General features: G+C 41.5%; 1 non-coding gene across 1 annotated transcript; it reads left to right on the forward strand.

Annotated features, from left to right (window-relative positions):
• Positions 1–14,035: 14,035 nt before the first annotated feature.
• LOC122299987 lies at positions 14,036–14,143 on the forward strand. Its single transcript, XR_006239838.1, has one exon. It is a non-coding gene; the product is annotated as a small nucleolar RNA R71 (small nucleolar RNA).

Below are 14,143 nucleotides of genomic sequence, written 5' to 3' on the forward strand. Positions count from 1 at the left end.
ATGTGAACTAGGGTTTTAGAAGTACTGTAGCGCGGCACTGTTCACGCTACAGTACCCGCGGCACTATTCCTTTAGGGTTTTGGGAATTGTTTATTTAAGCCACTTGTAGCCTCATTTGAGAGGAAGACATTTTTTATTGAATTTTCATTGTGAGTGAGTTTCCTCCTCTTGTTCTTAATTGAACTCTTGAACTTATCAAAGGTAAATCACAACCTTTGTGGCGTTCCTCCTTGTAATTTGGGTTCTTGAGACGAGATTTCATTGGGTCTAGATTTTAATATAATCTAGGTTCTTGAAACGAGATCTCAACGGGTCTAGATTCTCCATCCATAGACTTGAGTTTGGCGTTCTTGGGTTTGTTTTTCCAATATTGTTGTTGGGTCTCAAAGCAAGTCGATTGGGGTTCACATCAGATGGGTACCAATTTGTGGAGCATGTAATAGAGCTCATGAGGGCGAGTGTCGGATGAGTAGTGGACCCCAGTGTTACCGGTGCGGCCAAGTGGGGCATATTGCTCAGGATTGCCCCGTCAGAGTTCAAGGAAGCCGTGGAGGTAGACACGGTGGAAGAACCAACCCGAGACAAGCAGTGCAAGCCTGGGTTTATGCTGTCACACCCGGAGAGGTGGATGATGAGGCGCCAGCGACCCATGATGCTGGAGTAATTACAGGTATGGATTAATTTAATTTTAAGTTGGATTTAATTTTTGGTATATTTGGTTTCTTCTTTGTTTTTTGGATTTTATGGGTTGATGTGTTGGTTCAGGAAGAGTTCATTTGTATTAGTTTTATGCTTGCACTTTGTTTGATTCCGGTGCGTCGCAGTCATTTGTATCTTCCACGTTTGCGCGGGTGTGTAATTTGGTTACGGAACCGTTGCCGAAGTCTATGGTAGTGGCTCTACCCGATGGTGAAATGGTGTGGTGTTCCAAGGTTGCTTTGGGATGCCCGTTAAATTTTGAGGGAAGGTTCTTGGATGCTGATTTGGTGGTGTTTAAGCTGTTGGGTTTTGATATCATCCTCGGGATGGATTGGCTATACCGATATTCTGCGAGTATTAATTGCAGAAGTCGGATAATTAGCTTTTAGCTTCCAGATGATGATTGTCTGGAATTTGCAGGGAGTAAGTTAAAAGAAAAGCCGATAATTATATCGGCAATTCAAGCAAGAAGGGAGATTGCATGGGGAGCGGATGCATTCTTGGTTCAGATGGTGTCCACGCCGTCCGAGGAGAAGTCTTTGGCAAACATTCCAGTTGTGGAAGAATTCCCCGATGTGTTTGTGGACGACTTGCCCGGACTACCCCCTGTGCGGGAAATGGAATTTGTTATAGACTTGGAACCTGGAGCGGCTCCTGTGCATAAAGCTCTTTATCGCATGGCACCGGCTGAATTAAAAGAGTTGAAGACTCAGTTGCAAGAGCTGGTAGAGAAGGGATTTATTCAGCCTAGTACTTCACCGTGGGGTGCACCAGTTTTGTTTGTTAAAAAGAAAGATGGAACCCTCCGTATGTGCATAGATTATCGGGAATTGAATAAGGTGACCATCAAAAATAAATATCCTCTCCCGCGGATAGATGATTTATTTGATCAGCTTCAAGGAGCAGCCGTGTTCTCTAAAATTGATCTGAGGTCGGGATACTACTAGCTGAGGATCAGAGACAAGGATGTGCCTAAAACTGCCTTCAGGTCGAGGTATGGGCATTATGAATTTAAGGTGATGCCATTTGGGTTAGCTAATGCCCCTATTGCTTTCATGGATTTAATGAATCGAGTGTTTCGACCTTATCTGGATTCCTTTGTGGTAGTATTTATTGATGATATTCTGATTTATTCCCGAGATGTTGAAGAGCATGTGTATCATCTTCGTCTGGTACTTGGGAAATTGAGAGAACACCAACTGTACGCCAAGCTCAGCAAGTGTGAATTCTGGTTGGAAGAAGTTAAATTTCTTGGCCATGTAATTTCCCGAGACGGAGTGGCTGTTGATCCTAGTAAGGTAGAAGCCATTTTGTCATGGCAGAGCCCGACTACAGTGTGTTGAGATCCGGAGTTTCTTGGGGCTGGCCGGATACTACCGAAGATTTGTAGAGGGTTTTGCTCGCCTATCCGGACCTCTCACAGCTTTGACTCGGAAGAATATAGAATTTGTTTGGTCAGAGAAATGTGAGAGAAGCTTCCAAGAATTAAAGAACAGGTTGACGACGGCACCAGTGTTAGCGCTCCCAGAACTGCATAAGCCATTCGTAGTCTTCAGTGATGCGTCTAAGTTTGGTTTGGGTTGTGTCCTTATGCAGGAAGGACGGGTTGTTGCCTATGCATCTCGTCAGCTAAAGGACCATGAGAAGAATTATCCGACGCACGATCTAGAATTGGCTACGATTGTTTTTGCTCTCAAGATCTGGCGGCATTTCTTGTATGGGGAAGCTTGTGAGGTATTTACTGATCACAAGAGCTTGAAGCATTTGTTTTCCCAGAAAAATCTGAATATGAGGCAGAGGCGATGGCTGGAGCTAATCAGTGACTATCAGTGTGAGATCAAGTACCATCCGGGTAAGGCTAATATAGTTGCTGATGCTTTGAGCCGGAAGTCACACTTGGAGGATGAAGCCGAGCCGTCAGAATTGGATTCGTTGCTTTGTGGGATGAGAAGGCTCCTTATAGAGAGTTCGCAGCAAGGAGAGATTTTATCTTCAGTTCTTGATATTCGGGTAACTGATTTTGAAGAATTAAAGACTCTCCAAAGGAAGGATCCGAAGCTGCTGAACATCAGCAAAAAAGTCAGAAAATCTCGAGGGCCGTTGCATTATAGCATGGATAACGATGGGATACTTCGGTTCCGAGATCGCAGAGTGGTCCCTAAGAACTCAGAATTTAAAGAACGAATCATGGCAGAAGCTCATGCGGCCCCTTATTCAGTTCATCCCGGCAGTACAAAGATGTATCGGGACTTGAAGAAAAATTACTGGTGGGATGGAATGAAGAAGGATATTGCCTTATATGTTGAGAAATGCCACACATGCCATCAAGTGAAGGCCGAGCATCAAAGGCCTGCAGGTATGCTCCAACCCCTCCCTATTCCTGAGTGGAAATGGGATGACATCACGATGGACTTTGTAGTAGGTTTGCCGAGAACGCCTAGTGGGAAAAATTCCGTTTGGGTGATTGTTGACCGGTTAACGAAAAGTGCTCATTTCCTGCCTGTTAATAACACTGACTCTTTGGGTAAGTTGACCCGCTTGTATGTCAAGGAGATAGTGCGGCTGCACGGCATACCAAAGAGTATAGTGTCGGATCGAGACCCAAGGTTCACGTCACAGTTTTGGAAGAGTTTGCAGGCAGCTTTGGGTACTAAGTTGAAGTTCAGTACTGCATATCACCCGCAGACAGACGGCCAGTCAGAGTGCACCATTCAGACCCTTGAAGACATGTTGCGAGCATGTGTCATGGAATTTCAAGGGAGTTGGGAAAACCATTTGCCGCTCATCGAGTTTGCATATAATAATAGCTTCCATGCGACCATTCAGATGGCTCCCTATGAAGCTCTTTATGGGAGAAAGTGCAGGTCGCCCTTGTGTTGGGATGAAGTCGGGGAGAGTAGGATAATTGGACCCGAAATAATTCAAGAAATGCAAAGCCAAGTTCGGATCATCAGAGATAAAATGGCGGCAGCTCAGAGTCGCCAGAAAAGCTACGCGGATACCAGGAGGAGAGAGTTGTCTTTTGAAGTTGGTGATTGGGTTTATCTCAAAGTCTCTCCCATGAGAGGTGTTAAGCGTTTTGGTAAGAAGAGGAAGTTGGATCCGAGGTATGTCGGCCCTTTTTAGATTTTGGAGAAGGTAGGGTCCGTCGCCTATAGAGTTGCTTTGCCAGGATATTTTGGGGATATTCATGATGTCTTCCATGTATCATCCCTGAAGAAGAGCTTTGGACAGCAAGAGCCACGCTTCGTCGACTCAGCAGGTATTCAGTTGCAACCGGATCTCACTTATGAAGTTGTTCCATCGCAGATCATGGATTGGAAGGAGCAACAGTTGAGGTACAAGACGATACCTTTGGTTAAGGTGGCTTGGGGAGATCCGTTAGCTCAAGACTTCTCTTGGGAGCGAGTAGCGGACATGAGGGAGCAGTACCCATACTTGTTTGATTAATGAAGGTATGTATCTTAATCTTGGTCACAGTTGGTTTATGTGCTTTTATGTGGCTTGCTTTAAGTTGGTGGTTGATCTTGCAAATTTCGAGGACGAAATTTATTTTTAAGGGGGGGAGGATGTGATGACCCGCTTTCGCTTGTGTTTTCGCTGAAATGGTTGTTTTTATTTTAATTAATATATTAGTTTATTTATTTTAATTTATTGCGTTTTAAAATTGGTTTTTAATTTAATTGATGTTGTGTTTTATTTCTTTTAGTTGTTTACAGTTTTTAATCTCGTTGCGGCGGTTTAGTGTTGTTTTCCCGGAATGAGGATTAGACCTCATCTTCTTTCCCTACACCTCTTTTCCTTTTTTCCTTTTTCTTTTTCCTTTTTCTCTTTTTTCTTCTTTCTTTTTCTCTTTTTTCTTTCTTTTCTTTTTTTTCTTCCCCTTCCCGCGTCGACCCCCGTCCCTCTCTCTCTCCTCCTCTCTCACGCCAGAGCTCTTCCTGCCCTCGACCTGCCGTCGTCCGACCACCGTGCGGCACACCGCTGCCACCGTTCGACTCCCCTCCCTCCGGCGCACCTCCCTACCAATTCCCACCCCCATCCGGCCGGCCGTTTGGCCGGAAAACCCCTTTAAAGTCTGCACGGGTTTTGCTCCGATCCGCGGCCGTCGCTCCACCTCCGGCCACCATTTCTTCACCACTTCATCACCGATCCCTTATCGTCCTAACCCACCTATTTTCGGCCTCCAACGACCTCCGGAACAGCTCCCACGAGCTAGCTTTCCTTTTTGGGAAATCCGGCCTCTCTCTGGCGTTTTCGCCGCCACCCACGGCCAACCACCACTTCCAATAGCTTCACAATCATCCCTAGGCCATTCCCTATCAATCTCAAGCCCTGGTTTGTCCCCGTTCAAAAGTGGGTATTTCACAACCCACGGCCACAGTGATTTTTCACTGTAACGTTGCTTTTTCTCCGCCGTTTGCAACGCCGAGTGTTTTCTAAAATTACCGTATAGCGCTGTAAGTATGTTACAAACCCTATTTTCAGATTTAAATATATATTGCTCATTCAATAATTTTATCTGCTGGTTGGTTGATTCCGGACTGAGTCCGAGGAGTTCGGGGGTCGGATGGATGGAGGACGGAGTTGCTTGTTTTATTGATATATGTTGGTTGTTTATTTTGGTGCATTGTTATGGCATTTACATGGTGCATGCACGTGTGTTTTTGCGTATCTGTGAAAAGCCTGTTTATTGGCGTAAGTGGACTTACGGGTGCGTGTGTATCACGACCCCAAGCCGAGATGGGGTATTATCCCAGTGGAGCTCCTCTGGTCACTCAGGAGCGGAATAAACTGAGTGATGTCCCCTGGGTCGTCGCTGGGCGACGACGGGAGCGGGGGCTAGGGGTTGCTTGGCTACGAACGCGCCGGGCGCGGAACCGGGCATCGCCCTACGCACCGACTCCGTGGCCCTTCACTGGTGAGGGCTAGAGGATGCTTGGCTACGAACGCACGGGGCGTGGAATTGGGCATCGCTCGTTAGGTGTCACATGCGTAGTGGTACTCTGCGGTGTGGCAGTGGAGCCAGGGTGTGCAGATGACCCCTAGGGGAGGTCATGGTGCATACGGATAAAATGGTTTTTGCTTTGAGACGGTTATCGAGGCCAAATGTGACTTTTGGCGTGGTTTTTGGAAAATATGTGTTTTTGGGCCAAATGGGATTTTTGGCGTGTGTGGAAAAATCATGTTTTATGGGATTTGTGCATCGGGCATGCTTCATGCATTTTGTTTGAGTTCTATGCCTTTTTATCTAGTAGTGTTTGGGTTTTACTTACCTGCAGTACCATTTTTGGTTCCGTAGCTTTTGGTGCAGGTTTTGAGGATGAGGAGGAGGAGGCTGAGCCCGAGGATGCGGCTCCGCCGGGTTGCTGATGTTATGCTTTGTTTTTGGTTTAAAACTATGTTAGTGTTTTGTAATATTTTATGTATGTTTTGAACAGCTTCTATTACGTTAAGAAAAATTCTGATACTTAGTTGTATGACTTTCGTTATCCGCTGCGTGTTTCTTCGTGCACATATGTTGCCTTTGCACACACTTGGCACTCGTCGTTAGGGTGGTGACCCGGGTTGTCACCATCCGGACGTCTCGATTTCCTCGTGTTCGTGCGTGGGGATTTGGGGGCGTCACAAGTGAAGCAAAGTGATTAATAGAAAAAGTACTCAAATTTAACAAACAGTAGAGCGTCGAGAATCCCTTGCACAAATATGGTATTTTAATTATTCTTAATTCATTGGATAACTCAATTAGGAACTCAATTCCCGCAATTTCCAATCGGAAGGTATAGATTTATAAACCAGACTTAAATCAAATGTAACCCTTTGAAAAAACATTCACCACTTTCAAAAACGTGAATTACTACCCTTATTGATAAAATCCAATGACGACAATATACTCAGGAAGCGATATTGTAGCAAAAAACTAAGTCAATATAGATAAAAAATTGATCCAAACATAATCAAAGAACTAATCCATTCAATAGAAAAAGCATGACTGAATCCATAAACACAATAAATTTTATGATTATTCGGAGAAGAAAACATCAATGATGAATTGAGAATGATAAAACAAAAGAGTTTTAGCAATTGAAAATCAAATACATGAATTAAGAATAAATTAGAAATACCATCTAATGTGCAAGTTCATCCCTAACCCTACTTGAGAATTTAGTTACCCATAAATATAATGGACAACAAAAATCTCCAGAGAAAATTGAGGTGAACAGTGGCCATGGAAGTGATTTTCTCCTCTCTTCAGATCTGCCTCTTGTGCCTCTTCCCCCCCTCCATTTCGTGCTAATGATATGCTTATATAGGGTAAGAAAGAAACCATAATGTCCTCTTGATTTCAGCATAAAAAAATCGCCTAAATTTTAGGACTTATCTTGGCAGCCACGTACAGCCCTCAGGAGTTCGAATTTGGAAATCCTTATTAGAGACAAAGTTATATCCCTTTAAGATATCTTTCCAATGCATCACGAATCGCATCAATCTGATATATGAGTAAAAAGATACAGTCAAAAGACTAAAGTATGTCCAGACTGTCTCCTAGCGAATTTCAGACTTGGACTTCTTGTGGTTTCATTTTGTGATTTTTTTCTTTTTCTTTTCTTCCAAATTGCTCTCAAACCCCATGAATGTCCTCCTTTGAATTTGGCTGGGCTTGACTTGCTCTTTTATAAACTCTGAAATTAGACATAAAAAAACTGCTTAGGAGTATCCCAACGTAAATAGAAATTCAATTTAAGAATACACATTAATTCCTATGATTTCTATTCACATTTTAGTATTTTAGTCCAATAATAGGGTATATAGAGTGCACTTTCGCACACTCATCACACCCCCCAACTTACTCCTTGCTAGTCCCTAGCAATTTTTATGTCAAAACAACGAAAGAGACCAAAGAAAATCACACATAAAGGCCATCAAGTCACACTTTCCAGATTCACATATCAAAACAATCTAAGGAATCCAATAACCCATCAAGATCAATCCACCTATAGCAATCCACAGAGTGTGTGTGTTCTCCAAGCCATAACTATCGTACCACTAACCTTGACACGTGCAACATCAAGAACATCTTAAGCAAAAGATTCAACTCCATAACTCACGGGTATAATAGTGTTTTGTGTAAGGGCTCTCTCTATGGAGTTGACAATGGGTGTATATACACTCTCATGGAAAATTAGGCAATTATGTACAAGCAACAAGCAAACATTGATCTTATGATAGGAACACTAACAAATGAGACTTCCATCAATCTTTCCAACAGCTTACTTAGGATCAGAATGGTCAACACAAAAGGTTGTAATGTGGCTTGGTTTTGGGGTTATATAAAAAAAAAGGATGAAAGGGATTCAAAAACTTCCAAGTACATACAAAGGGAATTTTATTAAATATCTCAATAGACCACACTTCTCACTTGATATACTCTCCAACTTTTCAGATCATCAAATAATAATGCTTTTCCTTCTTCTTCCTCTTTTTTTTTTCAACAATTTGATGGACAAACACATGCCACTTTTGTATTCTTTCCATCTCTACTAACTTCTTTTTTTTTTTTGGAGCTCACTCAATTGAACACTTTGCAACTTGTACTCTTCTCTTTTTTTCCGTCTTCTTCTTCTTCTCTTTTTTTTTTTAATTGAAAATGATAAAATTAAAGAAAGAAAATTCAAATTCCACACCTAATATACACTTGGAAGTAAAAAGGGTAAGAAAATCTGTGTATAGGTTATACTCCAATGTGGAGAGGCATGGATGATATGGGCATATGAAAAGAAAAAGCTACAAGTGTTTATTGGCTCAAAGTTGGCTACTAGGGGTCTATGATGGAAAGGATAGCTTGAAAGGCTCAAACGTTAATCGTAAGTTGACCTTCGTCATATCCCAAGTATATCCACCTTTGTACTGAACACCATGTAATGATATTCTCAAAAGAAGTGCCCAATTCAACAGATCAATGAACGCTTATCACAATTTACTACATTTGTATGCTCTCAATCCTCTCCAAACTCACATGAAAACTTAAGCAAAAGAGTTCTCTAGCTACATGTGTCAAACCACCATCTTACCACAAAACTTGGATAAGTGCATTAAGGATTCTGTGAATGTTTCAGCAAAAAATGATCTGGTGGGTTTGGTGAATTCACGAAGATGGCTATGAATGAGAATGAGTACACATGTGAAAATGATGCACATGTGATGCAAATTAAAAAAAAAATTGACACATGAAAATATGCCACAGAGTTCCAACAAGCGTTTTAAATACTGAATTTCCACCACCACCCCCCAACTTAAATGAAACATTGTCCTCAATGTTTAAGAATCAAAATTGAATGTGGAGTAACTGAAAATGGTAGAATACACCTGATGAGTGACATGGGTAGCTCCCTAAACACCAAAGATGGTAATCTGAAATGACGAAATGAAACTATCCTACAATCAAAAACAAAGAAAACAACAGCAAACAAAAAGGAAAAGAAAGAAAATAAGAAAAAACAAAAACAAAACAAAGCAAAACAAAATAAATAAAGAAACACATACCTTGGTGGTGTGGTCAAGGTTGATAGACTGGATCCACAAGTGGAATGTCTTCCACTTCCGGAACTTGCCTATCAATTAATATTTTAAGGCGTTGACCATTTACTTTAAAGATCCGACCATCCTTAGGATCTTCTATTTCTACCGCCCCATTTACAAAAACATTCCTTACTAATAAGGGGTTAGTCCACCTAGACCGAAGTTTTCCTGGGTGCTTATGGAGTCTAGAATCATATAAAAACACTCGATCATTAAGCTTAAACGTTTTTCTCAAAATATTTTTATCATGAAACGCTTTCATTTTAGCCTTATAGATTTTAGAGCTCTCATAAGCATCATTTCTCAACTCCTCTAACTCGGTCAACTGAAATTTTCTAAGCTTACCTGCTTCTCCCATATCAAAATTGAAATGCTTGATGGCCCAATAAGCTCAATGCTCGAGCTCCACACGTAAGTGGCAAGGCTTCCCAAAAACAAACCTATAAGGTGACATACCTAAGGGAGTTTTGAAAGCTGTACGATAGGCCCAAAGCGCATCAACTAGTCTTAAAGACCAATCTTTACGATCTGGATTGACCGTTTTTTCTAAAATTTGCTTAATTTCCCTGTTTGCAAGTTCTACCTGTCCACTTGTCTGGGGGTGGTAGGCAGTAGAGATCTTATGTACTACCCCATATTTTTTCATCAAAGCCTCAAAAGAACGGTTGTAAAAATGTGTACCCCGATCACTAATGATAGCACGTGGTGTACCAAATCGAGATAACACATTCTCTTTGAGAAATTTGATTACCGTCCTATTATCATTGCTCTTGCAAGCTGCTGCCTCTACCCATTTTGACACATAATCTACTGCCACAATAATATATTGATATCCAAAAGAATGAGGAAATGGTCCCATAAAATCAATGCCCCAACAATCAAAAATTTCAATCACTAAAATTGGGTTTAAGGGCATCATATTACGACGGGATATAACTCCTAACTTTTGACACTTTTCACATGAGCGACAATAGATGTTTGCATCCTTAAATATGGTGGGCCAATAAAATCCACACTGCAGAATTTTTGCAGCGGTTTTCTTCATTGAAAAGTGGCCCCCACAAGCTTGAGAGTGACAAAATTCCAAGACGCTAGCAATCTCTTCATCAGGGATGCAACGCCTTAAAATTTGGTCAGGGCAGTATTTGAAAAGAAAAGGATCATCCCAATAGAAATTACGTACCTCAGTTATGAACTTCCTCTTGTCCTGAGCACTCCAATCCACCGGTATCTCACCTGCAGCCAAATAATTCACAATATGAGCAAACCATGGTAGAGAAGTAATAGATAGTAAATGCTCATCGGGAAAATCATCCCTAATTGGCAGGTGGTCAGAGGTGTCCTCAAATGTGAGCCTTGAGAGATGGTCAGCCACTACGTTCTCCACTCCTTTCTTGTCTTTGATGGTGATGTCAAATTCCTGCAAAAGTAAAATCCATCGTATTAATCGTGCCTTAGCATCCTTCTTTGTAAGAAGGTACTTAAGGGCTGCATGATCCGTAAAAATAATAATAGGAGAACCAATCACGTAAGCATGAAACTTATTCAAAGCAAACACTACAGCTAGCAACTCTTTTTCAGTGGTGGAGTAATTCATCTGAGCACTATTTAGAGTTCTACTAGCATAGTAAATGACAAAAGGCTTTCCCTCCCTTCGCTGTCCAACTACAGCACCTACAACAAAATCACTTGCATCACACATAATCTCAAAAGGTAAAGTCCAATCAGGTAGCCGCATTATGGGTGCTAAGGTAAGCTTGCCAATTAGCGTTTTAAAGGCCTCTTGACAATCTTGTGTCCACTCAAATGGGGCATCTTTAGCTAGGAGGTCACATAGTGGTTTAGATATGGTGGAAAAATTCTGTATGAACCTCCTATAAAAGCCCGCATGACCAAGAAAGGATCTCATGTCCTTTACTGTCCTAGGTGTAGGCAACTTAGAGATTAATTCAATCTTAGATTGATCTACCTCTATCCCCCTAGAAGAAATAATATGCCCTAACACAATACTTGAAGGTACCATAAAGTGGCATTTTTCCCAATTCAAATCCAATTCCTTCTCCTCACAGCGAGTCAACACCCTCTCTAAATTCAATAAGCATGCATCAAAAGTAGATCAAAAAACAGTCAAGTCATCCATAAAAACTTCCATGCAATTTTCAACCATGTCACTAAAAATGCTCATCATGCAACGTTGAAAAGTAGCAGGTGCATTACACAATCCAAATGGCATTCTACGAAAAGCATAAGTACCGAAAGGACAAGTGAAAGTGGTTTTATCCTGGTCTTCTAATGCAATTTCAATTTGATAATAACCAGAATAACCATCCAAGAAACAATAGAAAGGATGACCAGCCACACGCTCAAGAATTTGATCAATAAAAGGGAGAGGAAAATGGTCTTTCCGGGTGGCAGCATTCAATTTTGTATAATCAATGCACATCCGCCACCCAGTCACAAGTTTTGTAGGGACTAGCTCTCCCAGGTCATTCTTCACCACAGTAACACTTGACTTCTTAGGAACAACCTGTGTAGGACTTACCCATTTACTATCAGCAATAGGATATATGATTCCTACATCTAATAGTTTCAACACTTCATTTTTCACCACTTCTTTCATAGTAGGATTAAGCCTACGCTGGGGGTCTCTACGAGGACTAGTTCCTTCCTCCAAATTAATTTTATGAGAACAGACCAGGGGATAACACCTTTTATATCAGCAATGCTCCAACCTAAGGCTGACTTATGCTCACTTAGGATCCGAATTAATTTCTCACCTTGAGACTCAGACAATTCAGATGAGATAATAACAGGAAAAGTATCACCTGGACCAAGGAAAACATGCTTTAAACCCTTAGGCAGAGGTTTCAGTTCAACTTTAGGTGCTTCCACACTTGAAGGAATTTGCTTTTCCTCTCTCTCAGGCAACTCCTCAAACTTCGGTTGCCAGGCCTGAGTGCCATAATCCTGAGTTCTATCAAAGATAGCACAAATATCAACTACATCAGATGGATTACTGATAGAATCAAACTCAGAATTAACAAGAAAATACTCAAGGGGGTCAAAATAATGAGCTATAGAAACTCCCTTTTCTATGAGTGAGTCAATCATGTATGTCTGGTGGCTCTCGTCATCATCTTCTGGCTGTCTTGCAATATGGAAGATATTCACCTCGAGAGTCATGTTTCCAAAAGAAAGCTTCATGAGCCCATTCCTGCAATTAATAAGAGCATTAGTAGTGGCAAGGAAAGGCCTACCTAAAATCACAGGAATTTTAGAGGTAGTATCAACAACAGAGCTAGTGTCAATGATTAGGAAATCAACAGGATAATAAAATTTATCAATTTGAATTAGAACATCCTCTACCACACCCCGGGGTACTTTGACTGAACGGTCAGCCAATTGTAATACCACAGTGGTTGGTTTGATTTCTCCCAACCCCAACTGCAAATAAATAGAATATGGCATTAGATTCACGCTAGCTCCTAAATCTAGCAAAGTTTGCCCAAACTCATGATTTCCAATGCTGCATGCAATGGTTGGGCAACCAGGATCCTTGTACTTGGGAGGAATCCGCTGCTCAATTAGAGCACTAACTTGCTCTGTCAGAAATGCTGTCTTCTTAACATGGTGCTTCCTCTTGACTGTACACAAATCTTTAAGAACTTTTGCGTAAGTAGGAACTTGTTTAATAACATGCAAAAGAGGGAGGTTAATTTTTACCTACTTGAGATTCTCCAAGATTTCATTGTTAGGATCCAAAGTTCACTTATTCAATTTTAAAGCTTGAGGAAATGGTACCTTAACTGGGCTCTTTATTACCTCGGCTTCTTTGGGTAGCTCGGCACCACTATTGCTTTGATCCTCTTCCACATCCTCTGATTTGTTCGTTGTTGGGATGTGTAATGACTTACCACTTCGTGTCACAATGGCATTCGCATCCTTCAAATTCTCTTGTGCCATGTGTTGACCATGGGGTACGGATTGAGATTGAGAAGGAAACTTACCTCGATCATTCATACTCAAGGAGCTCATCAATTTGGACACTTGGCTTTTTATGTCCTTATTTTCTTCAACAACCTGCGTAATCAAAGATTCAAACTTTTGGTTAGTCTTACCTTGTGCTTCAATAAAAGCATATAAAGTATCTTCTAAGGGGCTCCTAGAAGATGAAGGTGCATGATATGGTGTAGGATATGATCTAGGGGGTTGTGCAGGTGGCTGGTTTTCAGACTTCCAGCTAAAATTGGGGTAATTACGCCACCCCGGATTATAAGTGTCAGAGAAATGTGAAAAAGGCTTCTTGTACATACCTAAGGCATTACATTGTTCCTCATATATTCCTCTCATCTCAGCCAATGTGGGACACTCTTGGGCAAGGTGATCTACCCCACCACACACAAAACATGGTCCAAAAGACTCTGCATGATTAGCCACGTGTGTTGGCTTTAAGTCCTTAGTCTTCAACGCCTCTAGCTCTCTAGTGAGCATCTCAACCTTAGCTTTTAGGTTATCTTCTTCCCTGAGATGGTAAATTCCACCACCATTTAGGTTTCCTGCAGGCCGTGACCTATTTGTGCTCTAAGTAGCACTAGGTCCAGTCCAAGTGTGAGCTTTCTCAGCAAGCTCATTGAGGTATTCTCTGGCTTCATCAGGATCTTTCTGTAAGAACTCACCATTACACATCATCTCCACAAATTGACGCTCTCTAGGTGTAAGTCCCTCATAAAAATAGCTCACTAAGCGCCAATTCTCATACCCATGGTGAGGACACATACTCAATAGCTCCTTAAATCTCTCCCAAGACTGATACAAAGTCTCACTGTCCTTTTATACAAAAGTGGAGATTTGTCTTTTTAAAGCA

Source organism: Carya illinoinensis, chromosome 16, assembly GCF_018687715.1.
Source record: "Carya illinoinensis cultivar Pawnee chromosome 16, C.illinoinensisPawnee_v1, whole genome shotgun sequence".
Classification (NCBI taxonomy): domain Eukaryota; kingdom Viridiplantae; phylum Streptophyta; class Magnoliopsida; order Fagales; family Juglandaceae; genus Carya; species Carya illinoinensis.